Genomic DNA, 27,433 nt, shown 5'->3' with positions numbered 1-27,433 from the left:
TTTTAGTATAGTTTTTCCTAAATATGTAGTTTAAAATAAAAGTTAATTAAATGGGACTTTTCTGAGAAAAAATGTAATTTTACCTTTAGAATAATAAAAATGAGAATAACCATTATTAGCCTTAGAATATTCTTGACACTAGAGAATGTAATTTATATTTTTGTACTCTTGTATTGGTCTATGAATTCAATCATGTAAAATTATTCATGTGATAGTTAATAAATGGCATTGGTTCTTGAATTAATTATTAATTAACATAAATATGATTTTTTTTTTGAATTGTTAAGAAAATTTTTAAAGAATTTAATAATTAGAATAAACTGTTGAAATATTTTTTACAAAAATTTAGAAACTTAATTAATTTTTCTCTTCACGAATTTAAATGTGAATAAGCAATAAAATTAACAACAAAAATTTCTTAATTGACTCTATAATACAAATTGTAAAACAAGATTTACAAAGAGCATAAAAGAATATTTAAAAATTTGAAAAGGTTCTTGAAGCGTTGCTTATAAAATAGAAGATAATTAATAAAGAAAACATTCAAGAAATTTTTTTTATTTGAATGACATTTTCTTTGGCTCAAATTAAAAAATAAAAACACGAAATGAATGGTGAAATTTACAAAAAAGAAAAAAAATTAACAATAATTTGCTTACCCAGTCAATAAAATAGAAATATTGACAAACAGCTATTTCTTAAATTTTAAGTAGTCACAAACAAAATCTTTCATAACCTCACATTTCTTAAGCATACACACTTCAGTTTATAACTGTTATAAACTACTTAAAGTTTATGAGTTTTTTTTGAACTTGTTATTGAGTACGTAATTGCTTATAATGCTCTTACGGTTTATATAAATTGTGAATTGACATTTGAGTAAAAGGGTTTCCATATTGTTTAATATGTAGTTGAGTTAAACGGATAAAAGAGACAAATAATTTTAGGTTCATCTTGTATATTCATGGACGTGCCCGTTATCATGCGCAAACGTTAATAAAATTGCGCAGTGTGTCACTCTTTGATATGTCACATAACGGGTTTGTTTATTGTTCTTTTAAATGAAGAGGAAATTTAAGGTATCAAAAAGTGGAAATTTTTTAATAATCTTGACTTTTGATATTTTTAAAAATTAATTTTAGCTTAAGACATGGTACTTCCCACATCGGCACTCTTTATATATTTTAATTAATTCTTTCTTCAAGAAGATTTAATTAGAAGGCGAAATGCTAACAAAATTTTATTAAAGCGAGAATTTCATGTACGAATTATTCAACTAGAAATTACATATTGAACGGTAAACATACGGTGACATTATTAATTATTAGCCTAATTATTGTTGAAAAGATATGACATTTTATTTAGTTCAACATTTTGCTACTATTAAACAGTTTATTACCGTTTCGCTTTTAATATGACATTAAATATAAGAACTTTTTTTCTTTTCTGTTTTATATAAAAATTCTAAATACACTTACCATCGAATTTCATTAGGGTCAAACTATTTTCATTTGAGAGGATTATTTCACGGTCGATTAAATTGTATTTTCTACTTATGTATGTATATTTTTGCTGATATAAGTAAAAATATTTTATTAGACAAAAATTGATGATGAAAATTTATGTATGTTTGTATGAAATTGAAATTAAAACTAATTTGGTCCTTCTAAATTAAAATTTTGTATAATTGTATATAAATCATCTAGCAGTGCAGATATGGTACACATATATCAATTGTACGTGCTTATTTATTTTACAAGCCCTATTTAATATAAATTCGGCAATTTAATTTTGTTTAAAACTATATAGGCATATTTATCAACATTTTTAATTATTAAATGTTTACGGATCAAACTATAGTTCCCTCGTGTTGCATTGAATTCATCATTATTTTGGTTATATGTGCAACAAATTTCTAGTATTAGTTATTTTATTGCAATTTCATTCTATAAAATTAAAGCATTTTTAGCTATTTTTTTAAATTCATTATGATTCAACTAGATTTTTCAATAAGTAACACCTGAAAATCAACAAAATATCGCACAAAAATCAAATTTTTCCTCGAAAAATTGGGGTTAAATTTGAATATACTTTAAATTATTTTACAGTATAACAAATTTTACTATTAATTATTTTAATAAAATTGAAGCACAAATTCGTAATAAAAACTGGTTGTTATCCTTTAGTCACCTATAATTAAAAAAAAAATTCTGTCTTCTGCACATTGTCTTGCATCTGTCTCTTGCCAAGCCTACCTTTAAATAGAGCCAAAGAATGCCTGCTGATATAAAGAATTTGAGAAATTTCTACATATTTAAAAAACAAATTAATGAATTTTATTGAAGTAAATTAGAGGTAATACAGAATTGCAGAATAACTGCTAATTTTGACTTAATTATTGATTCACTTAATTGTTTTCTTTTTAATACAAATTTTATTTCCGGCAAGTTCTAATAACAAAAGTACCTAAATTATCACTTGTTGTTAATCACTTTGCACTCTTTTTATATACTTTACATTTACTAATTGAATCTCATTTGTGATACTTAAAAATAAACTAAGTAAAAGAATGAAATCCGAATTATTCTGATTCATTAGCCTACACTTTTAAATTTATGCTACAAAGTTGTTGTTTATAATTTTTGAGCACAATACATAATATATTGAAAGAAAATTAATATTTAATTTTTTTTCAAGAATTTTTAAATATTTAAAATACATACATATATGAATTTTAAAATGAATTCTTAAACACGCTTTTTTTTAGGCCAAATTAACTTGACGCATGGCTTGTATAAGTACGCGTGTACTGTATAACAGTATAAAATAAAAATTTTTGATATTATGCCATTTCTTTTTGAGCACGTTAAACATTTTAGGAATAAAGTGAAAATTACTTTTTTTTTTACAATTTTTTTGATTTTACTTATCATAGCTTTACGGTAAATAACTAATTCTTTTGATGGTAGCGTTTCTTTCTTTCCTCTCTCTAGAGCATTTCAATACCGTAAATTTTGTCCAGTACAGAATAAAATTTTTTTTTTACACTGTATAAAGTGATGAAGATCAAGTTATGCTGAATGACTTTCAACATTGATTTATTCAACGGTTAAAGAATTTTTTAGCAGCGTTACAATTAAAATAAAATTTTTTTTTTTATTTTAAAATTATTCTACTTTTTGTTTTTGTTGTTGTTATTGTTCTCTTCAATAACAATTTCAACGATTCAATTGATTTGATGTGCACGATTTTCAATCTATTTATTTAATAAAAGAAATAAGTAATAAGTAAAAATTATTTTAATAGAACTGCGGTCAACAACTGGAAATTGAAAAAAAAAAAAATATTTTTTTTTTATATAAAAAAAAATAAAAATTTTCAATCAAAATTCCAAAAAAAAAATAGTGTTAATCACCATAAAGATTTATCCGTAATTTTTGAATTATATTTATAGGCTATGGGCGTTTTTACAAAGATTTTATAAATACATAAGAATAGAAATGTTTTTTTTTTTGTGTATTATTATAATATTGTATATTTGTATGTAAGTGTACAAATAAATTCACGCAAAGGCATTAAAAATAACATATAATTGGTTATAATTGATCCCTTAGGGGAAGCTTTCGGGTAGCTTCTAAAATTAGAATTGAATTCTTTGAATAACTAAAAGTTTCTTGAAAAATTTTAATGATTTCATGAAGTACATACTTACATTATGTATGTGGTCTTTTTTATATATATATTCATATATATACAAGTTATGGTTGTAGGTGCTCTACTTTTGTCCTAATCCATTTTAAAATTTTATTTTAATTTTTACCTTTTATGATTTATTTTTTTTTTTTTACTTTTTATATTATGAAAAATTCTTGAATTATTTGAAAATAATACAAAAATATATTTTTTGTAAATATATAATGGCATATTCGCGTTTATTATTATTTATTGTAAATTTTTTAATAAAACAAAAAATAAATTGTTAATTTAGAGTTTGAAAATTAAATTTTAAAATAAAATTTTGAAGAATGATTGCATGTTTTGAAATCATAAACTTTAATTATATAGGAAATAATTAATTAAATTTATTAATTGATTAAAAAAAAAAAACAAGAACTTAAATACCTTAATTTAAATAACCGTTTTAAAAAAAAATCAGAAGTTTATGGAGAAATTAAGAATTGGAATTTTTGTTTATAACAGAAGTGAAACCTTTTCGATCAAATTTCCGTATACATGCTAATAATTTAGGATAGGGCATGTGAATGTATTTTCAACCTAAATTAAAAAAAATTAATGCCCATTAAAAATACAAATTTCATAATTTTTGTCATTTTATTTTACAAATTTTAACAATTTTTAAGAATCCGAAGAATTCCGAAAACTAATTCAAGTTTAAGAATGTTATAATGATAATAACATTTAAAATAGTAAGTAAACTTTTAAGTTTATCGGGGTTTTTATTTGGTTTCGGGAGCTAATTTAATGTTGTTTTCCTACTAGTTTGTTTACCAAACTTTACAAGTATGATTGATTTGATTCATATGTGGAGACTGGGGTTATTGATTGAAAAATTTTAGGAATATTATACATTCATCTTTACTTATTTTAAGTTAGATGTGTAGGTTGTAAATTTGTATAACTGGGGTGCAACGTAGTCACGTTATAAGGAATCATTGAGCCTCTTCTCTAAATTCGGGGCATGCCTTATAACACCCGCTCGGGCTCCACCTTCATTATAAACTTGAAGTTCCCTATGAGGCCCGGGAGACCGTAACTCCGCAGCCATTAGAACAAATCCCTCAGTGTTTTCTTTCTCCAATGAACCAGATTGTGTACTGAGGTTTCTTAATCCTCTTTTTAGACTATTGTCCTATTAAAATACAAATTTAATACTATTGTTTTATTGAAATACGAATTTGGGGTATATTAAATTTTATTTTAGGTTCATCAAATTTCAAACACTTTTATGTTTCCTTTAAGTACACGAAATATCTTATTCCACGGCCTGACATGCAACCCTAAACCATATGTTAACGGCTGCCATGCTTTAGAACAGGAAAATCATACTTTTTTCTTTATTCTAATATTTAAAGTAAAAATTCTGGCCGAAATTCGTTGGTTATAACAACCCTTCTTTTCTTAGATACTCAAAAATATTAATACAAATAAATTAAGTCGTTTTTAAGTAATTGATTTAAATTTGGATGCTCGCAGTAAAAAACAAAGGAGAATCCATTATATTTATTCAAATAATTGAGAAATTATACTTGCTGGTTGTATTCATTATACAAATTTTGCTATTCATATAAGGATTTACGATACAATATCAGTTTCTTAATTAAATATTCATTCTTCTTTCATTAGAAATATATGTGGAATTAATATTGTTGGGCAATACAAACTAAAAAAAATTTAATTTTGTTAAATACAGACACGAAATATTTTAATTTAAATTTAATTCATATATTTTCAAATTTTGTTGGAATAACTTCATGTAATTTTTTTTTTGTTTTTTAAAAATTTTAGCCTTTAAAAATTTTATTGTTAAACACATTTTAAGTCTCCATATACGAGTACGGTATACGCTTACATACGCATATTTGTCTTTGTTAATTATAAAATACGCATTATAAATATTAGACATAAATGGTATTACAACTGTACATGCTATTTCAAAATTTATCCCTAAATGGGCTTTGATTTTTCGTTTTAATAAATTAACCAAATTCTGTTATTTAAAAGAGAATCCAAAAGTATTGCCAGCTTTATTTTAATTGTTATTTAAATGTAATTTTAATTGTTACCACCTTGTTAATTATGATTATCGGAACACCAAAAGATATACAAATGTCAAGTATATTTACTTGACATTTGTTATTTCTTATTCATTTTACTGTTTTGAAAAGAAAAAATATATTTTCTTTATAAAATTTCCTGAAAATTAAATTATTATTGAATTTTTATTAATATATTTAGCATCGTCTAAGATTATAGCTACATTTTCCTTCGAACATCGTTTAAAGGAAATTATGATTGACATACAAGTGCTAACTAACACACATGTATGTGTATATATTTAATAAAACAACTTAATTTAGTATTCAGCAGTAGTACATACTCACCATAATTCTTTTTTTTTCGAAGAACATTAACGACACAATTTTTATTAAATAATTTCATAAAATATTACAAGTAAGCAAGTGTGTGTATGTTTGCCAGATAAGTGACATGTATTTATGTATGTTATTAATCAATTTGTCAATAATATAATCAATGATTATTGTTTATTATTATTCTATACATGTAACATAAATATTATGTTATGGCTCTTCGATAATAATGAAATTTTGTTTTTTTTTTTTCGTTAATATTGCTAACAATAATTTAATTACACTGTTGGTCTGTGTGAATGTAAAAAAAAAAAGCAAAATTTCATTTTGATTTAGAGAAATGTAGTAATTTATTAATAACTTTATTAAACTTGGATTTAATATAAGAACAATATATTTTATTTGTGACCTTTAAAAATTAATTGTATATTAGTTAAGTAATTATAAATTATAATCAATTTTGAGTACAGGCTCACTCTAACGGAGAATTATTGAATTACTGCTGTAATTATTGTAGCAATCTTTTTATGCAATCTATCTATAAATAAATTTTAGAATCTCAATTATTACTAACACCAATTTTAGTCCTATTAATTATTTCCATGTTAATAATAAACCTTCTATTATAATAAGTACTCACTTATTTATAAATTTGTTTTTGTAATCACAATTTGTAATTACTTGTCCATAACAATTACTGCCTTAACGTAACTTCATTATTAAAAATGCTTGACTTAAGACAAATTGATTTTTAGACTTAATTTTGGGATAATTATTATTTGTTAGTTTAAGTTAATAATAAATAATGAAAAATATTAAACCATTTAAAATTACGTTTAAAAAATTATTACTTCATTTTACATTGAATATATAGTTAGTAATATACATAGAAATATTTTTTATATCCGTAGGAACGATTGGTCGAAGGGTATTATAAATTTACCACTCTATCGTATTTCACGTTAAGAAAAAAAAGTCTTAGTTATAAACACAAGTTTTTGATCACTATTGAATTCAGAGTCGATCTGAACTTGTTTGTCCTCCCACACATCATTTTGTATATCTGTTCAAGTGATAGCTCGAAAACGCATTGTGATACTTTAACCAATTTTTTACAAAATGCTGAGAGTTGTTATCCCAAGAGCTATATTTGTTTCGGGTTCAATCAAATCAGTAGTTCGAGTAGCTCTACAATCATACAACATTAAAAATTCTTTTATCGGATTTCGGGAACTGTCAAGTAAATAGCAATGAAGTGAAATAATTGTGCGAAACAAGTGAATGAGTTGTACAGCAATTATTCCATGAAAATTTCCTTGTTTGGTTGTATATGTTCTTACAATATCTGCCATATAACTCTGTAAACAATTTAGTCACATCTCGGAAACTATAAAAATAGTCTTAAAATTTTCTATGAACGAATGGGATGCTGGGGCCACTTTTCCAGTAAAATTTGATTTTAGTTGTATAACTTTTTAGAATTCAGCTTCATCTTGGTTATATCTTGAAAAATAATTTGGGCATATTTCGAAAACTATAAAGCTTACAGTATTTAAACTTTATATAAACGATTATTGTTGTATAGCACGTCAATTTAAACAAAAGTTAACGCCATAGAAATTCACAAATAGTTTAATAATGAAAATTCTTAGTTTACTTCAGCTTTTCACTCTATTTTGACATAAGTTTGCTTTTATCTTTTAAAAATTTTCTTAAAAATTTAACATTCAATTTCAATTTACTCGAAATGTAATTTTTGCAATTAATACGCTAAGAGCCTCTAGTAACTACGGATATATTTCTACGGATATCACAGAGTTGACATGATCAACTCTACTTTTTCGCATTCTTTTTAAAAATTACTTACTTAATATTTAAGTCCGTTTCATTGTACATTTTTGTTTGAATTCTTAATTTAATAAATTAGCACTTATATAAAACGAATAAACAATAAAAATCAACAATATTTATCCGTTCAATCAACGTGAAATTCAAAGTAATAATAATAAATTTCACATTAAATTTAGAGAACCAAAAAAAAAACATAATAATAAAAAGTTGCAAATTAAATTTAAAAACAAAAGAAAAATTTTATGTTAATAAACTATGTATATAAATAACAAGTATTATAAATAAATATTAAAATTAACATGTAAATTACGATAACAAAGATTTTAAAATAACTATATAGAATCTGTAGAACGTAATCATCCTTATTTGCAGAAACAATACTTTGGTTATGTAACCATCTAAGTTATAATAGCGACTCTTATTATTTGTTGCTTTTATTGGTATATATTGTATAGTTACTTTCTTTCATTCTTTTAATTGGTTAGCAACAATTATTACTTATTTGTTGTTTTCCGCGATTATTTTAAATCGCTAATAATTAATTATTAATCATCTTCTTGTGAATTTTACTTACTCTTTAATGTCAATTCTTTTTATACAAAGAAGGGGTTTTACACTCTCATGTTTAACATAGTATGAATTTGTGAACAATTTGCCTTTATTTATTTTATACTTGATTTTTGATAGGATATATGGGTTGTTCAGTACAATTATATGGTTTTTAAAAATATAATATAAAAATTATTTTAATTAATTTTTTATTTTTCATGAAATTATAAGTAAGTATGTAATTCATAAACTACTCGACTTAAAAATTATTTTCTATAAAGGCTTTTTTTAAAATTAATCAAATTTACGATAACTGGGAAGATCGAATTTTTGCATTGCTTTTATAGATTTATTAGAACAAAATGTTTTTCTACTTCATTTTCTTCAATTTAATTATCATCCCGTAAATTTTGCAAAATTTTTTCAATATTTGATTTTTATGTCTTACGATATTGTACTTAAGCTATAGTCAGAATTGCTAAAAGCTCAAGAAGAGGGAGATTGTGAATTTTAGCAGTTGCAATAATTCCAATCTTATCTGTAAACGAACCCTTCTTATGCTTTAACTAAATTATGATTACCATTCTAATTTATCTTGTATAACTATTTGGTGTTTGAATTTTTTCGTAAATATTTAGTTATAATTAGATTGCTCCTAAAGATATGCAATATGATATCGTATTCATAGAATTATCTTTATAGAATATCGTTTTTATTACTTACACTTAAAATTAACTGAATACAAGTTTTTTTCTCAAACTGGTATACTAATATACTGGTAGTAGCTATACTGTTCAAACTGGTAATACAAATAAAGGAGAATATTTCCGATAGCCTCTTGATCTTGTCCCTTTAACTCTTATATAAGTATGAGAGTAGAATTAGTTGTATGACATTTTTTTTGTCTTCTTCATTCCTAATAGGAGCATAGGGCTAGGGTATGATATCATAGATAACATGCCCCAGTTTCATTGCGACATAGGGTTTAACTAGGTAAGTGACTAGCCAGCCGTAGTTTTTTCTTTATATAAAACATTTTAAACTTATTAATATTTATTGTTTATTTTTCTTAGTTTTTTTGAATAACCAATGGTCAAGAATGACACACATGTAACTCTTGTCATCATTTATGTTAAAATTATAAATTATTATTACTTAAAATGAAATTAGAATCTTAAGTTATTTGAATTGATTGCATATAAAACTTGTGACTAATTTTACATGAATAATTTCGCTGCCATATTAAATTCTATATCTAAGACGGTAAACGACAGTAGATTTAAAATATTAATTTTATAAAATGCTTAATGCATTTAAACTATAATTTTATACTTACAAATTATTATAAAAATGTTATTTTTACTTAATTATCTATTGAATTAAAACAAACTTCAAATCAATGATATCCCATTAAATTAAATGGTATTAAAGTAATAACTGAAGTTCTATGTAACCAACCAAAAAAAGGACTCATACTCCTACAATGTTTGTATATACTTAACTTACACTTCTTGTCAATATTATTACTTATAGATTATAAAATGTAAAGTGTGTACACATTGTAAAAGAGAATTTTTTTTTTTTGCTCATTACGCATTTTTATTTTCAAATAAAATTCTAACATTAACATTATACGCGTACATCTCCTTTCAAACTCTTATACTGCGTATATAGACGTGTTATGTAGGGAATTTTTTTTCTTTTAATGAACAATTATTTCAAGTTATTTGCGCTTCCCTAAAACTGAAAAAGTAAATCTGATTTCATTTTCACGTTGATCTATTAAAAAATATCTAATGCATATCTATGCGAATATACATATGTATATACTGAATGCGTAAAATGTACGCGTACCTTCTCAAAACTAAATAAACGAAAGTATAGGGAAATTCTTTCATTTTGTTTTAATTTTGTTTTTTGTTTTCCTCTTGTATATTTGTAATATAACAATTTGTATAATTTATAAATATGTGCTTGTACATTTATAATATAAATCGCGCTCGTACCAAAAATTCTGCCCGAGGAACAACATTTCATTACTACCACTAAAAATTCCATCACAAAAATTGTCAGATGGTATTCAATGAATATCTATGTGTATCTATAATTTTTTTTTTTTTTTTTAGCCTTACAGCGCTATTATAAAATAAGCAAACGTAGAAAAAACAAGTAAAAACGTTTCAGTAGGTATAAACCGATTGAATTATACCCTGCACCTTTCGTTATTGAGTAGCAATTACTCGAACCTGTGAGATCATTCTATAGAAACTTCACGGACATGTCTGACCTAAAATTGGACATCCGACTGCCAAGTTTCATCAATCTGACCTTATAATTTTTCAAAATATTTAAAATTAGCTTTTGGAGTTGTATGGTAAGTACCTAAACCTGTCAAGCAATTCCATCAAAACTTCACAAATATATCTGATCTATAATCGGACATACAACTGCCAAGTTTCATGAATCTGACTTTATTATTTTTCCAAATATTAAGAATAAGCTTTTAGACTTGTATGGGATCTACTCGAACCTGTTAAGCAATTCCACCACAACTTCAGAAATATGTCTGACCCATAATTGGACACATGACTGCCAAGTTTCATGAATCTGACTTTATTATTTTTCCAAATATTAAGAATAAGCTTTTAGACTTGTATGGGAGCCACTCGAACCTGTCAAGCAATCGCACCAAAACTTTAGAAATATGTCTGACCCATAATTGGACACACGACTGCCAAGTCTCATGAATTTGACTTTATTATTTTTCCAAATATTTAAAATAAGCTTTTGGGGTTGTATGGCAAGTACCCGAACCTGTCAAGCAATTAAACTAAAACTTCACAAATATATCTGATCTATAATCGGACACACAACTACCAAGTTTCATGAATCTGACTTTATTCTTTTTCCAAATATTTAAAATTAGCTTATGGAGTTGTGTGGCAGGTACCCGAACCTGTCAAGCAATTCCTCCAAAACTTCGGAAATATATTTGACCTATAATTGGACACATGACTGCCAAGTTTCATGAATCTGACTTTATTATTTTGCCGAATATAAAAAATTTGCTGTTGGAGTTGTATGGCAGCCACCCGAACCGGTGCAGCTATCCCATTATAATTTTTAGAGCATGTGTAGAATATAATTGGACACATGTATACAAAATTTTATATTTATAGCTTTATTAGTTTTTGAAATATTTAAAATAAACTCTTGGAGTTGTATGGCAGCTACCCGAACCCGTTGTCCGACTTAGTCCAATAACAATAGGGTTCGTCCTTGGCACAAAAGAAAAAACTTGTGAAAGTTTGGTGTCGATTGCATTATTGGTTTTTGAGTTATCGTGCGATCGGACGGACGGACGGACGGACGGACGGACGGACATGTCTAAATCGACGCAGAATTTTACGCTGAGCAAGAATATATATATATGTCCATACCGCAGATGACTCCTTCAAGTAGTTACAAACTCCATACCAAAGTTAATATACCCTTCACGAAGTGCAGGGTATAAAAAGGCAAAGCATAAAAGCAAAAAGATAGATCGATTTACAGCATCACAACAATTTGTGTTTACTCTGCGTAAAGATATATATACGAATATTTAGGTTTATGTGTATTTACTCATAAGTAAACATATTTGTAAGAATATAAATATAAATTGGGAGTTCTATACTAGTCATCGGAGGATATTCGACCACAATGTAAGGAAATATTTTCAAATATTAAATATGGATTAAAGTTGAAAACTTACAATTATTTTGTCGCTTAATTGAGCTAACGCCTTGAGGACGTTAACCGGGAATTTGGTCATTCATATAGGCAGTTCATATAGACCAAAGTTTTAAATACTATATTATAGTTAGGATCAAAAAATAATTTATTTGCTAAACGTTGGCACTTGAAATTGCTTTTTAAATGGGGTCATACGTTTTAGTTTTCTTTTTAATTTACTCAAAAATAAAAAATTGTTTTACATTATTTTGTGCTGAATATGTTATGATGAGGTCTTAAATTAATGAGGTCCTTAAATTGCTATACAATAGTATATGTTTTTTTAACTAAAAAGATTAATTTGGCGTAATCGAGCTTAATTGGGCAATGGGACCGCCTTTTTAATGTTCATGAGCTAAAACTAATCTATAAACTTAAATATGTATTAAGGATTTGACGTTTATTTTCGTTTTATCAAAATGTGAAACCATTTGCCGGAAAAAATTATTGTAATCCTGTTATCTACACTTTTACATATAGGATCTGTTGTATACTTGTGTAGATTCGAACGTAAAGCGGAAAAGGAACGCTTACATAATATGTATGAAATATTTTTTGATATTTGGATCCATTTTGTGTGGAATTCCCGTGTATAAAAGAAAATCGTATTTTATAAGCTTTGCACAGTGTCTTATTCCAAGTTTATTAATATACATAATCATATATATATATACATAAGTATAACATAACGTATATCCAAGTTAATATATTTTTAGATTTATTTTTTTTATATGATTTTATTTATACTTAGTTCGCGAATACATATAGTATACCTATTTAGTATCGCAGTGAGCAATTGGAATTCAAATATTTGTTCGACATTTTATCCGCAATTTGTGTTTAGCTAAGGTATACACACATTGTATTCTTGAATGATTGCTGCCATACACATATATTTTATTACTATTCAAAATGAGTATTATACGTTAAAAAGTAAGAGAATATATGCATTAACATATATAATATAATATATAAGTGCGAACATAAAATTGCTACATTGTTACATATATACATATATATATGCATATTTAATATTATTTAGCTATTTATTTCTCTTTTATTTCTTACAGTAATGTTAAAATTAATATTAAAAGTTTATTCACATATTTACAATATATATTTTCTTATATTACATATAAAGTATTAGAATTTTCATACTATGATTAAATTATATTTTAACACTTAATAAGTACATGTTTAAGTATTAAAAGTAATTTTATTTTTGTCTTCTCTCTCCTTCTTTAATTGAAATTCAAGTATTTTAATATAAAAGTATAACAGAAAATTGATAATGCGGTTAAAATAAGAAAATTATATATACAAGGTTATGATAATGAATTTGTATCAATGCCCTCTATGACGTTACTTTGCAATTATAAATAGTTATAATAATTTATTGTAATTAAAATGCATTTATTTATATGGGCACGTGTATTTATACGTAACACATAATATTACATATGTATGTTAGATATAAAAGCTTAATTGGATTATAATTATACCGGTTTGGACAATTCTGACGTATTCGTATGTTATATGTATTCATTGCATATCTATTAGTACATTCTATGTATAATACTCGTATTTCTGAAAGTTATTTTATTAATAATTTTTAAACAAAATTTGAATTGTAATTACGAATGTGAATTGTAAATAGGAAGTATTTTCTCTACCTATATGAAAGAAAATATGATTATCTTCATGATTTCGAAATCTCTCTAAATACCTGAGCCAGATAAATCATTCCTGAGCAAAAAAAAATTATAAGTTATGCGGACGATACAATTAACAATAAACGAAATTTTATTAAAATCGTACGTGCAGAAAAGTTGTATATTCAAAAAATGTGTCCGTCAAGTTGGAAAACGGTAATTTTGTAGTTAAGTATTCCTCTAAAACAAAATTTTTGTTATTACTTTAAGAAAGCTCCTAAATTTATGCAATATGATTTCATATTTTTTTTTAATGAGGATCGTTTCGCTCTTTTCTAAATATTAAGTTGCTATCTAGTTAAATTTTGTTGCTAATTATTATTACTTCAAGAAAGCTCCTAAATTTATGCAATATGATACGCAATATGATTATAAACAACAATAGTACCCTTTTATACTCTACATATATTTTTTAGTTAATAAATCGTTTATGGCCCCGCCCCGCACCTTATTGATTCAATTTTAGGAAAGACATATCCGTGAAGTTTTTCTGTAGAATGACTTGACAGATTCGAGTAACTCTGTCACAAAACCATAAAATATAATTTTAAATGTCAATTTACACTTTCTGAAGCGTTTTTACTTATCTAGTAATTTATTTTAAAAATTATAATAATTAAGAGTTCCATGAGAATTGTCATAACATAAAAATTTTTTTATCATTAAATTTGTTTTTTAATTAAGAGCTGCATTTGTAACAAAAATTATTGTAATTACAATAACATGAATATCTTCATACCTATATACATAATTATGTATATGAAAGTGCTTAAATGTAAATTTTTAATTTTCTAAAACGCTATTTTCTTTGATGTGTGCGGTGTGTTACGTATATGCGTTACATTATGCTACAACAAACGTGACGTAAATGCACTTGAACTTTATTTTAATATTATTTTAAAATTTATACTTCTTTTATATAAAAATAAATGGAACGCATATGCGACACAATTTAAGTACAATGTTAAAAAGACAACAACATTTTGTGCTATAAAAGAGTTTAGCGAAAAAAAAAATTATTTTTCATAATTCATAAGATTAAGAATTTTAAAAATATTTTTCTTTAAAAAGTTTCCTACAGATTTTTACTAAAGAAAATTGTTTTTAATTTTTTTTTTTTATCAACTAATAAAAAATGCTTAAGTCATATATTTTTCTTGTTTTCCCAAAAAAAAAAAAGTCTGTAAACATTTCATTCGGTGTCTTCTTTTGCTTTCTTTTTATTTTTCTTATATTAAACGCGAAAATTTTTATATGTGAGTTGATTTATGACCATATCCTGTTATTATCTTTAATAATATGCTTTTGTGATTTATATAATAAGTTACTCACTCATTATATATTTAGATCAAATGTTTACTTTTTGATGACACACAGAATATTGTGCTTATTTACAAAAAAAAAAATTTTTTCGTAAAAAATATTCGTGTCTTTGTTTTTTTTTAATGATTTTTGAAAATTTGCATATAACCTAAGTGGTTTAAGTTTAATAAAATTAAAAGAGAAATTTTCGATAATTCAGACATGCACTGAAATCTCTCATTAAAATTAAAAAATATTCTTTTACATAAAGCAGAAAAATTTACTTTTGCAAATGCCTACTGTGTCCGAACACATCTGAAATTTTCTTATTCTGTGGTTATTTTCTAATTTAAAATATTTTTACAGCATGACACAAAGATAATATTCGGTACAAAAAGAAATTCTGCATTTAAAATAATAAAATTCTTCTAAATTTCAATTATATTTTAAATTTTTAAATTAGTTTCTCTCAATTCAAATGGTATTGTTTAAGTGAAATTCTCTACACTCTTCAACAATTTGGAGTATTGTTGAACGTCAGTCTTAAAGGGTGAGAGAGGGAATTTTCTCAATTCTCACTATTCATTTTCTAATTACACTAAGTATTCTCATATTATTTTAGAGCTGTTGAAAATTTTGCTAACTCTCTTTTTTGAATAAAATTTTTTTTGCTAATTAAAATTAATAATTAAAAAAATAAAGAGTTTTTTTTTAAAAAAAAACCGATTGATATCCCATAATATGTCAGTTCAACTATAATTTTCTTAATTTTTTTTTTATAATATAATATTATAACTAAGTAAGTAAGTACTTAATATAACTGTATCAAATATAGTAAAAAACTATTTCAATAATATACGGGCAGATTTTATAAATTGAAAGAGATAATCATTGTAAATCTAAAAAAAACTTGTATGTGTGTGTATCTTTAATATACGATTGAACATTTTGAATTCGTAAGGAATTCGTATATTACATAAAATGAAAAATAATAAGGAAAAAATTTATAAAAAAAAAAAAGAAAAATAAAAAAGCAGAATTATTTTTAACCCTGAATACTTCAAATTCCAGAGCAAATTTAATATTTTTCTTGTTAAGATACAATATTTGAACATCTATACATACGCCCTTTTTATATTCTTATATTTGTGTATGTATATGTCGTTATATAGGGCATTTAAAATTATATATGTACACATTCATATTATATTATTTAATACTTAAGTATTATTCTTTAAGAGGTAAGTAATATAAACTTCTAATATTGGGTCTGTTTTTCAAAATTAGAAATACGAGGAAACGCGAGATTATTCAAGTGACAAGATTTACGTAAATTAAAATGAATTTAACGGATTTGTATTAGACTCTTTTTACATTATTTATACAATATTTGGACTTTTAAAGTCTTACTTCGTAAGGTACTTGTGAAATGCTGTCTTCCGAAACTTTAATAGAATCGGGGTTTTTTTCTACACAACTATGAAATTGATATAATTTTATAAAAGGCATTAGGCCCATAAATTGAGCAGGTTCGTTTCTCGAAATTCGAAATTTTGGAAAGAGAAATCGCAATCAGCTGGCGGTTTTCGCAGAAGCGACGAGTTCAAATTGTAAAATTTTTGCTTTTTAATAAAATTGTTCTTCACCATTAAAATCATTTTCAACATTTTAATAAAATTTGTTGCCTCATTTATTCATGATAGTACAAGTTTGTCTTGTAATACGAGACTAAATTAATTTTGTGACGCCCAATTAAGCTGAGAATAAACATCGTGTCGAATTAAACAACTGACTGAGTGTTTTATGACAATGAGAAAATTTTAATCTGAAATTTGCAAGGAAACACCCTTTATATTTTTTTATTGTTTAACATATGTATATGTAGAATTTTTATGGAGAGTGTAGATTATTATTACATATTTACTAACATATTTATTATTATAAGAGAATACTTTTCTATGTCTTCAAAATATCTCCATGTATGCTAGTATATTAAATGTATGCAATATTTTAAATAGTTATTATTATATATCTACATATTCTCGTATATATACATACTTATGTATAAATAAAATACATCTATATAAAATCATAAAATGTAAAATAATTTTTTTTATTATTTTAAAAATTTAAGAGAAAATTATTTAAGAAAATAATCGTATTGAAATTTATGAAATGGAAAACTGTAAATAGTGCTTAATTTTTCGAAATCTAAACTTTTTATATTTTATTTTTTCTTTTTGTTTATTTTCTAATAATTTTAGGTTTTTTATTATGATATAAGAAAATTATTATCTAAAGCAGGTACTTACGTGTATATTTAGATCATTTACGTACGTATATCAGTCATAGATTTGTCATTTTTAAAAAGTTTAAGTCAAAAAAATTTTAGTTTTAAGAAATGAAGAAAAACTTATTAATTTGTTAGGCAGTAACCATTGGAAGATTTTCAATCTTTAAAAACTAGATTATATGGGGGTCATTTGCGTATAAAAGCTTAATAGACAATTTTAACATTTCCATAGCAGTACCAAGAACAATACAATTAAACTCGAATGAAACCGAATTTATTGCAAAGTCCAAAATTCAGTTTGTAAAATAGCACTTTCAGTAGCCAATTTCTTCATACCTCCGTAGGTCAGTTAGTAGAGCGCCCGCATAGAAAGTGCTTGTTTCCAGTAAACAAGTCTAATTCGCGAAGATTTTTTTAATTCTTCTGCCTTTACTCGTTTTTTCTATAATTATGTCATCCATCTGTTCTGCAGTTATATGAATAAATTTCTATTAGTTATTTTACAGCAACCCTGTAAATGCTATAATTTAATGAGTAAAAATATTGTATGCAGATAGTATTGCAATTAAATTTTTCTGTTAAAATCCGAAAAACTCAAATTTTTTGACTTAAAACAATTTAGTATAAGCAACTATTTATACTTACATAGTCAGCTTTATATTCTATATAAAAACAATGGACAATTTTTCCTTTAAATGTACATGGCAGGAAAGTAATGATTTGTTCGGTGATTTTGTGATATGGGATATCTATGACATACGGTCCAGAAAGAAGTTCATATACATATGTTTGTATTCAATATCTCCTTATATAAATTTTTTGTTTTATTAGTTCGCTAATGGTTTAAAAATTATCAAAAAAAAGTTTTCTTATATTTTAGTTCATTTATACTATAACTAAAATATTATTCGAATATCTCACGTTTCAATCTATATTTAGAAGAAAATTTCTAGATATTTTGTACAAATAAAATACTTAGTAAAGATTTTTTTCTTAGGAAATCGAATAACTCAAAAAAAAAAAAAAATTTTATCTAACTATGAAATGTTCTCGGTTCATGAGAATAGAAAAAAGAAAGAAAAGAACAGCACTAAGAATAGAAAAACAAAAAAAGTAAAAGACGAAATGAACGCATTAACTAAGAGGAAAGAGTCCCAACCTGTTGATATTTTTTAACCTGAAAATCTTTATCAAATAAAAAAAAAATATATGTATGTGTATATGAATATTTGTAGGTATGCATACTATGTAATACACAAACAATGCTTGTATTACTTAAGTGGCATTTAGAAAAATTCCTTTTTTTTCTATAATAAAAAAAAAAACAAAAAAAAAATCTTTTGTTGAGATAAAACTTTTTTCCAAGAATTTTAGTTTTTTTTCCCATTTTTCCTCTTTTCTCTTATTATTTTTATTCTTCCTGTGTTCTTTCTGTGTGTTTATAACGTTAAATTAGAAGTGAAATATAAGTTAAATCATCGTAAATAAAAATACAAATATGTTTATTCTATATATATATATACATACATACATATACATAACAACATAGAATTAGTAACTTTTGGTTTGAAGTGTATATAAGGACATTATTCAAGAAACCCGTCAAGTTTTTGGAAACTTGAAAAATATAATATAAAAGTTAAATATATCTATCATTATATAATTGGTGTTTGTACTTTGAATTACGTGTATATATAAATATATATGTATAATGGAAGTACCTACATAATATTTCTATCAAAAAAAGAATGAAAAACCTTAAATCATATAGAAGTTAATTTAGTTAAACGTGTGGGATTTGACCCGTAAGCTGCAATAATTATCACATCAAATTATTTTCTTGTACTTGCCACATAAATTGGACATTTATATGGTATATAATGAGAGAGAAAAAGAGAGAAAATGTATATTGTATAAGAGATGAGCTCGTAATAATTAATGAAAATTAATTTTATTAAAAATAAAATGCAATTATAAAGTTTTGTATGGTGTTATTAAAATATAATAAAAAAAAATTTTTTCACTTTATATTTAATTTGATTGTATATTTAATACTATACTAAGTATATAGATTATAGAAATATTTATACTAATATTATATAGGTATTATTTATGTAATTTTGTATGTTTCGAATGTATTTAAAATAATAATGTTTTTAAGAGAATCCACTATGTTAGATTGAAGTGGAATAATTAAAATGACTTGGAAAGGATTGTATACTTTTGCATTGATGTGACATATTATTGAAATCATCACTAATGAGTAATGACCTTTTGGAATCGGTTTTAGTTTCACACCTACATATTATATTTTTTCAATAATACTACTGATTACAGATGTAAATATTGCATACTTCCAGGATGAAAGCAAATTTAAAAGAATTTACATATTACCACCGGATTTGACGAATTTGACGAAATATTGACCAGTCAATATCAATATAAACTTATATTTTTGAATGGCAAGATGTTCATTGTTAGGTTTTTGTTTTTACATAAATTTGGAAAAGCGAGCGGAAAAATAAGCTGCTAATACAAGATATCGGAAAAATAAGGCGCTAAAAATTGAAATTTTCAATGTTCCAACTCTGTCTATAGATGACGGGTTGCAGATTCTTGAGCATGAAATCGCAAATAGCAAACCGGTGATTAATTTTACACAATTCCCACTAAAATATCTATATAAGAGGAAAAAAGGGCCACCATAGACCCCTACAAGGATTTAAAGTTTTTTATCAAAATCGGTCCTTCCGCGCTCCTGGTTAAACAATTACAAAAAATAAAGAATGAAGAAAAGAAAGCAAAACTGAAAAAAAATTTTCTCTCATGTTTACATAAAACGGAATTATTTTAAAAAGTTTAGTCTAAAAATATGTCTAAAATCTATCGTTATATCATTGTGTGTTTGAACTTTGGTACTCGTATATAAAAATTGGCATCCAAATGTTTGTCTAAAAATTTTGTTGCAAATGAAATTTATCAGAATATTTTGTTGATATAAATAAAAATTTTGTAATTGAAGAGATGTAAAGATTTTCTGCAAATTTTACTAAGTTTTTACAATGTTAGAACAGAATAGTGTGAATAAGATCGATTTCTTAAATATTTTTCATACATACAAAATAAATTCTTTAAATAAAAAAGTTTCAGTTTACATAACAATTTCTTTCCAGAAAACCTATATCTATCTACATTGTATATACATAAATATATATACTTGAATAGTGTATTGTGTATTATGTATAATTACTTAGTAATAATAGAATTTCAGATTTACAAATTAAAGCTAACAACAGAAGAAAGTTTTTTTAAGGAAGTATGTGTGCTATTTATAGATGATTAAAATGTCAAATCTCAGTATTTCACATTCATGCCTCTACTAAAATAATAAATTCAACTTTCATTGCATAAGGTTGCCTATAAATTTTCTTGAAATTTACACCGCATTTTTTAAAAATTTAAAACGTTCTCCACTTAAATCCAAAAAAAATAATACAATTACTGACTGTTTATTTTAACAAAAATAATATGCGAATTTTTAACTTTCATTCTCAAAATGCCTGTATATATAGGTACGTTTACACCTTAATGCACACATTTTATAATTTTATCAACAGTAAATTTATTATAATTTTTTATCTTGGTAATAAAGATTAAAAAAAAATTTTTATTTGTTTCTTAACTTTTAATTTTTATTTTTTTTTTTTTTAGAAAAATAATTTGTAATTGTAAACCTTTAGACAGTCTTCAAAAATTAAATAATACCGAAGCGCGACGCGACTACATTTTTTTCATTTTATTTGAAAACAATTCAAAGTAGTTATTTTTTTGTTTTTAACACTTTCAGTGTATAACAGTATATAGACTTTTCATTTCACGCGTCACCATTGAACCGTAGTTAAACTAAAAATTATTTTTTCTAGGTCTGAGCAATTTTAATAATAATAATAGAAAAAAAAAATGGTTGAAAACAAAAATACGGTGAAAGAATTTGTGCGGTTTAAAATTGAATAACTGTCACGAAAAATTATTTAAAAAAAAAAATTGAGAATCAGTGAAGCGTTTAGTAAGGGAAATTTGTTGAATTTTTGTGATTATTCAATTTTATAAAATGTGCTTAAAAGTTTTACACAAATATTGGTTTTTAAATTCTATATGATTTATTTAAATTTAAAATTTTCTAATTTTATATATATATATATATATATATATATATATATATATATATAATATAGTAAGTTTTCTATTTACTTTATTTACATACTTACATATAACTAGAAAAGAGGTGCTTTATATGATAAAGTATGTGAATTAAAATAATTTTCAAGTGTTTTAATTATACAAAATGTGCAGAAATAAACATATGTGGGTATGTGTATGCTCATATATACTTACATATAAAACTAATAAAATAAAAACGCGATAAAAATGATAAAATCCGAGAAAAAAAATTTTTTTATGAGCTTACAGAATTTTTGGTTATAAAATCATTAAAGAAAATCATAAACTTTAATTTCATCCCCATTACTATTCCCCGTTTTAATTTATATTCATTCATGTTTGTATACATGTAAATATGTGCCTATGTATGTATATAAATTGGTATATAGGTATAATAAATTCTGCAATTCATCATGTATGCAATACAATATAGATTAAATTTAATTAAAATAAAATAAAAATTTGTTTCATTAAAAAGCCTCTATATATGCTTGTACGAAACCAGGATTCTCTAGATTCAGAGAATCAAGAGAAGAGAATATAATAACAAAAAATTATGTTCTTGCTTTTGTATACGCGTACGCCATCTTTATGCATACGCATAAATGAATGTTGTCGCATTTGTATGAGTAAGAGAAAAAAATAATAATAATAACCATATTGGTAGATAATTCTTTTAACGTTAAAAATTCAATTAACTGATTTTCATTGGAAAAATTATTATATTTATTTATTTTTGTTATATACATACATACATTACTATATTATGTCGTTAATATGAATAACAATAATTTTATATCCTTCCCTAAATTTATAGCCTACATACAGTTTCATTATATTGCTTTTTCATTATTTCATTATAAAATATGTATGTGTACATGTGTATATATGTATGTGTATGTATAGTTTATTTAATTTATCTTTATTATGAATTCACGTTTTATACATTCTTTTATTTATGTAAGAACTTTTAATATTTTATTGAGAATTTGCTCATGCACATTTGTCAATTATTGTCTTTGGTTTCTCATTAATATTTTAGACCTAATTTTTTTAAGTTGAAAATTCTTTTGATTCGTGAATCATTTGTGCGTCTAGACTTTAGAAAGATTGAAAAGATTTCGGTACCATGTACCGAACTGAATACAACAAATTTTTTAACTGAAAATAAAGTAAATTTTTAAGCATTTGAATTAAAACACTATTTAAAACACTATAGACTCTGATAAAAATTCGAAAAATTAGCTATTCGCTGAACTTAAATATTAAAGTTCAGTTTAAAAATTAAACGTTTTTAAGACAAGCGAAAACAAATTGTAAATAAAATTTTGGCACAAGGAATGCTGAATGTGAGTCAAAATCTTTTTCACAAAATTCAGCCACCCCTGATTTGAATTTTTTAGGTTTTTAAGTTAAAAAATTTTACTAATATTCTCATACATTATTGAAATCTTGCAATTATTTTGAAATGAAAATATTAATTACTAGAGAGTTTGCCAGAGAGATTAGAGAATCTATTTATTTGTCAAAAAATTTGCCTTATTTTTTATGACTAAAGTCGAACTTGCAGTGTGCGTTTTAAAAGTTCGATGTTGATGAAAATATTTTTTCGGTCCATTCTGAATTTTCTTTAACTAACAATTTAATTTTCTATGAATGAATCACTAAATTTCTGTAAATTTATAATTTCAATCATTTCGAGAAGCAAGGTAAAGCGGATAAACGGGCTCATAATATTAACATTGATGTTGTTTAAAATTTACTCCATGGGTAATTTTTTTCATTATCTTGATACTTAACCCTCATTTTTTTTTTTTGTTAAGATTTAGCTTATAAGAATTTTCAAAAATGGCAACCCTGTTTGTATAATTTCTTTATTTTTACGATATTTTTATGCTATGACAATGTTATGGGTGCGAGAATACGTTATACTTTGCTTATTCCATAAATTTTATTATTTTATGAATATTTGTGCGTAAGTGTGTGCGCTTGTATGTAAAAGATTATGTATAGATGAAACCACAAAACGAAATATAATTTTCGGGAAACTCCTAAGATCGTTTTTTTTTTTTTTGGTGCTGTTTTTTTAAGTTAGTAAATATGTAAAAATAATAAGAAAAAATTGTAATGGAATTTTTTTTTCTCCCTTTTTTTTTGTTTTTTCATTATTTTTTTCATTGTATAAACAATATTCATTTATTTTTTTTTTTTGTCTTTTTTTTTCAGAAATTTCCTCGAATGGGTTTTTACCTTTGAACATCAATTATCGCGAAAACATAAAATAAAATAACAAAGGTAGGTTCAGTTAGCAATTTTCATTTATTTTTTGTTTTTCTGTTTCTTTTTTCTCGTTTTGTTTTTATATTGCCCCGTTAAGTTTTCCTTAAGATTTTTGCATTTTTAACTATGAAATAAAGTGAAAAGCAAAAAAAAAAGAAGAAGAAGAAAAGAAAAGTAAGCAGAATAATACCGGAAAAGTTGAGAAAATACTTGTAATGTCTTTCCTGTTTTTTTTTTTTTTGGTTATACTTAATTTTTTGTTGTTGTAGCCATTTTATTATTATTACCCGTTTCATATACCTATATACACAATCATAATGTATATATACATATACATATTATATTTATGGGGGTGTAGTATGTATATATGTATATGTAATTATTTTTGAATCCTGTTTGACTGAAAGGTTAACAAAAATTGCGAGTTACTTTTCCTTGTAAAAATTCATGTAAAAATTCAAAAAAAAGAGAAAAAAAGAACACTAAAGTTACAAAAGAGCGAAAATGTCAGTCTTCTGATTAGGTTAAGTGAATTAATTGAATATTTTTATGTTTTACTTGTTTTCTACTTGTTTCTCTTTTTTTTTTTCTTTTCGTTCTTCTTTGAATTTTGTTTGGTATAGAAAGGAAAAAAAAAGAAATGAAAAAGGGATTTTTTTTATAATAATAATATGGTAAAAAAATTAAAGCGTCATGCAAGAGAAAAAATCTCAGACCCGAGCCGAGAAAGTAAAATTTTGCAAAATGAAAGAAGAAATGATGTTAATATGCGCAATTATTGTTATTATTATTACTGTTATATTACTGTTATAACGAATTACGATATGTTTTTGTTCATTTTTTTTTTCATACTTTTCTTATTAAAAATTATTTTGACATTTCTATGACATTTGCTTTACCATTTCATAAACTCAAAAATTTTTTTTGTAATATGTGTGTGTATATATATAAGTTTATGTATGTATGTATATGGATTTGTATGAGTAATGATTGTAAAAATATTGTACGGAATATTTTCTAACGGAATATTATTAATTTTTTTTTTTTACTTTTTTTTTGTTCTTATACTCTTAATGGTTATTTTAATTTGAAGAGCACAAAAAAAAAATTGAAAATGACGTATCAGTAAAAAAAGAGCGACGTAACGTCTTTTTAGTTTTCAATTATAAAAAATCATATACATTCGCACAAGGATAAGCATTCAATTTTCTCCATAATTAATAAAGCGTTTTATATAAGTATGATAGGTATATGAAAAATTATAAAGGTTTTACATGAATAATAAAATAAAGGTAATGCTGAAAATATTTATTCTTAATCGTTTTAAATGTTATATTTGGGTAATTTTAATTTTGGACGCTTTTCAATATATATGTCAATGATATCTGTCAAATTTTCTTTATGGTTTTTATTTAATTTTCAAAATTTTGACCTATTAACGATTATAGAACAGAACTGTAGAGAAAATGTCTACGTTCAAGTGACAGGAAGATGACATTGCATTCGTAATAGCATGTTATTGTACTCATATATTGACGGTATTCTTAATTCTTACTTTTAATTAATAAAAATACATTTTGTCCAATTGCAAACGTAATGAATACTCTCTTTATTTTTACTTTTTTTTTAAACTCTCAAAAATTTGAGTTAAATTCTACCGCAGCCGAAAAAAGTAATATGGCAAATGGAGAGAGGATTTGACAGATAGGTTTTTTCTTATAATTTTTTTGTTTTTCTTTCAGTTAAAATGTCTTTATTAATATTTTTGTTATTTTATTTACCAGTTAATTCTCATAAGAGGTTTATTTAGAATTTTGCTGTTATTTAGAATTATTACCAAACTACTGGAAATGACATCTGTATCACTTAGAAAGTAATTTGACAGCGTATTATAAAGCTCTAAAAAAGAAGTACATATATATGTGCTTACTCGAAGGATTTGGGGAATATTATGTTAATATTGTTTTACATATTTGTCGTCTACGTGTTATATACCATAACTTTTACAAGTAAAATCAAATATGTTAAACCAAAAGCGAGACTTTGCAGACACATTATCGAAAAATCATGAAAATCAAACTGAATGTATAATGAATTAAATCAATTTCAAAAAGAAAATTGATTAATTGTACATAAAAATATTTTTTTGTTTTTTAATTGAGGTTAGTGAATTTGGGTTATTACGTCAATAATTCGTCCTTACAATAATTGATGAATGTATACTATTATGTTTCCTGTAGTATTCAATAAAACTAACCATATAATTGCATGTTCCGTTAATATTTTGCATAAATTATTTCTTCAAGTTTTTCAAGGATAAAATAATTACATTTACTTTGAAATTTTTTGTTTTCTTATTACAATTTACTATTTTGCTTTGCCTCCAGATATCATTTGTTTATAGTTAATATTATAATTAAAATTTGTTTTATTGTGGAATATTTAGTTTAAATATTTTTTTGTAATTAAAATTTTTTCCTTTCATCTATTTTGTCTTTTAACAAATAATTTAATTGCAAATTATTAAAATTGTTATTTTACGCTTTAAATAATTTGTATTTGTTAAGTTAGAGGTCGCATAAATTGTTTTTGTTTTTAATAAATCTTCTCTTTTACTAAAAGAGAATTAATTCTCTTTAAGGAAAGTGTTGATTGTTGTAAAAAATTAAAAGATGAATAAATTGATAATTTGCTTTATCACTAATTATTAAAATGATTATATTATACATATCGAAATAATCTCAGAAATTCTTAAACGTCAAATACAATATTAAAATTGAAAGAAATAAAATTGTAGCCTATAATTATGCAATATTTATTTTTGCTTCCTTTATTCATTGTTTCATATGTAAATGTTGTGTATGAATTAATTCCGCACATATGTATACGATTCCAATTTGCTTCTACAAATATACAATTTCTAAGAATCAGAAAGCAAATTAGTTTCCTTTTGGTATTTTTAACATAATCCTACATAATAAATTAATAAAAACTTTTATAAGATTTTATCATAAAAAAGTCTCATACGTAAAATATCAGGCGTTTTGATAATACAGAACATGCATCACCATCTCATAACAAAATTTATTCCAAATAAATTCTTTCATAAATGTAAGTATGTATATTATATGTATATGATAACAGTGTTGACGTTATGAATTTTTATTTTCACGATATTAAAATGCTTTTTAATGTGCAAAAGATTGTTTTCTAACGTAAACGTACAATTCAATACAAATTTTGAAAATTCAATATTTTATAGTTTCTTAATAAACTTTAATATTGTAGAGGATTTTCGGTGAGGCAATCTAAAATGTTGGAAAGAAAATGAATTAAAAATT

At 24.4% G+C, this 27,433-nt stretch overlaps 1 long non-coding RNA gene across 1 annotated transcript in view; it reads left to right on the top strand.

Moving 5' to 3' along the window:
• The window catches only part of LOC129611762 (uncharacterized), a 91,827-nt gene that overhangs the window by 5,690 nt on the left and 58,704 nt on the right, over positions 1-27,433 (top strand). The window contains exon 2 of the long non-coding RNA XR_008697187.1: positions 24,039-24,107. This is a non-coding gene — a long non-coding RNA (uncharacterized LOC129611762). The remainder of the gene's footprint in view (positions 1-24,038; positions 24,108-27,433) is intronic.

Source organism: Condylostylus longicornis, unplaced genomic scaffold (genome assembly GCF_029603195.1).
Source record: "Condylostylus longicornis isolate FDR11 unplaced genomic scaffold, ASM2960319v2 ptg000055l, whole genome shotgun sequence".
In the NCBI taxonomy this organism is placed as follows: domain Eukaryota; kingdom Metazoa; phylum Arthropoda; class Insecta; order Diptera; family Dolichopodidae; genus Condylostylus; species Condylostylus longicornis.
The sequence above is the reverse complement of the archived record's forward strand: the minus strand, read 5'-3'. Positions and strand labels throughout refer to the sequence as shown.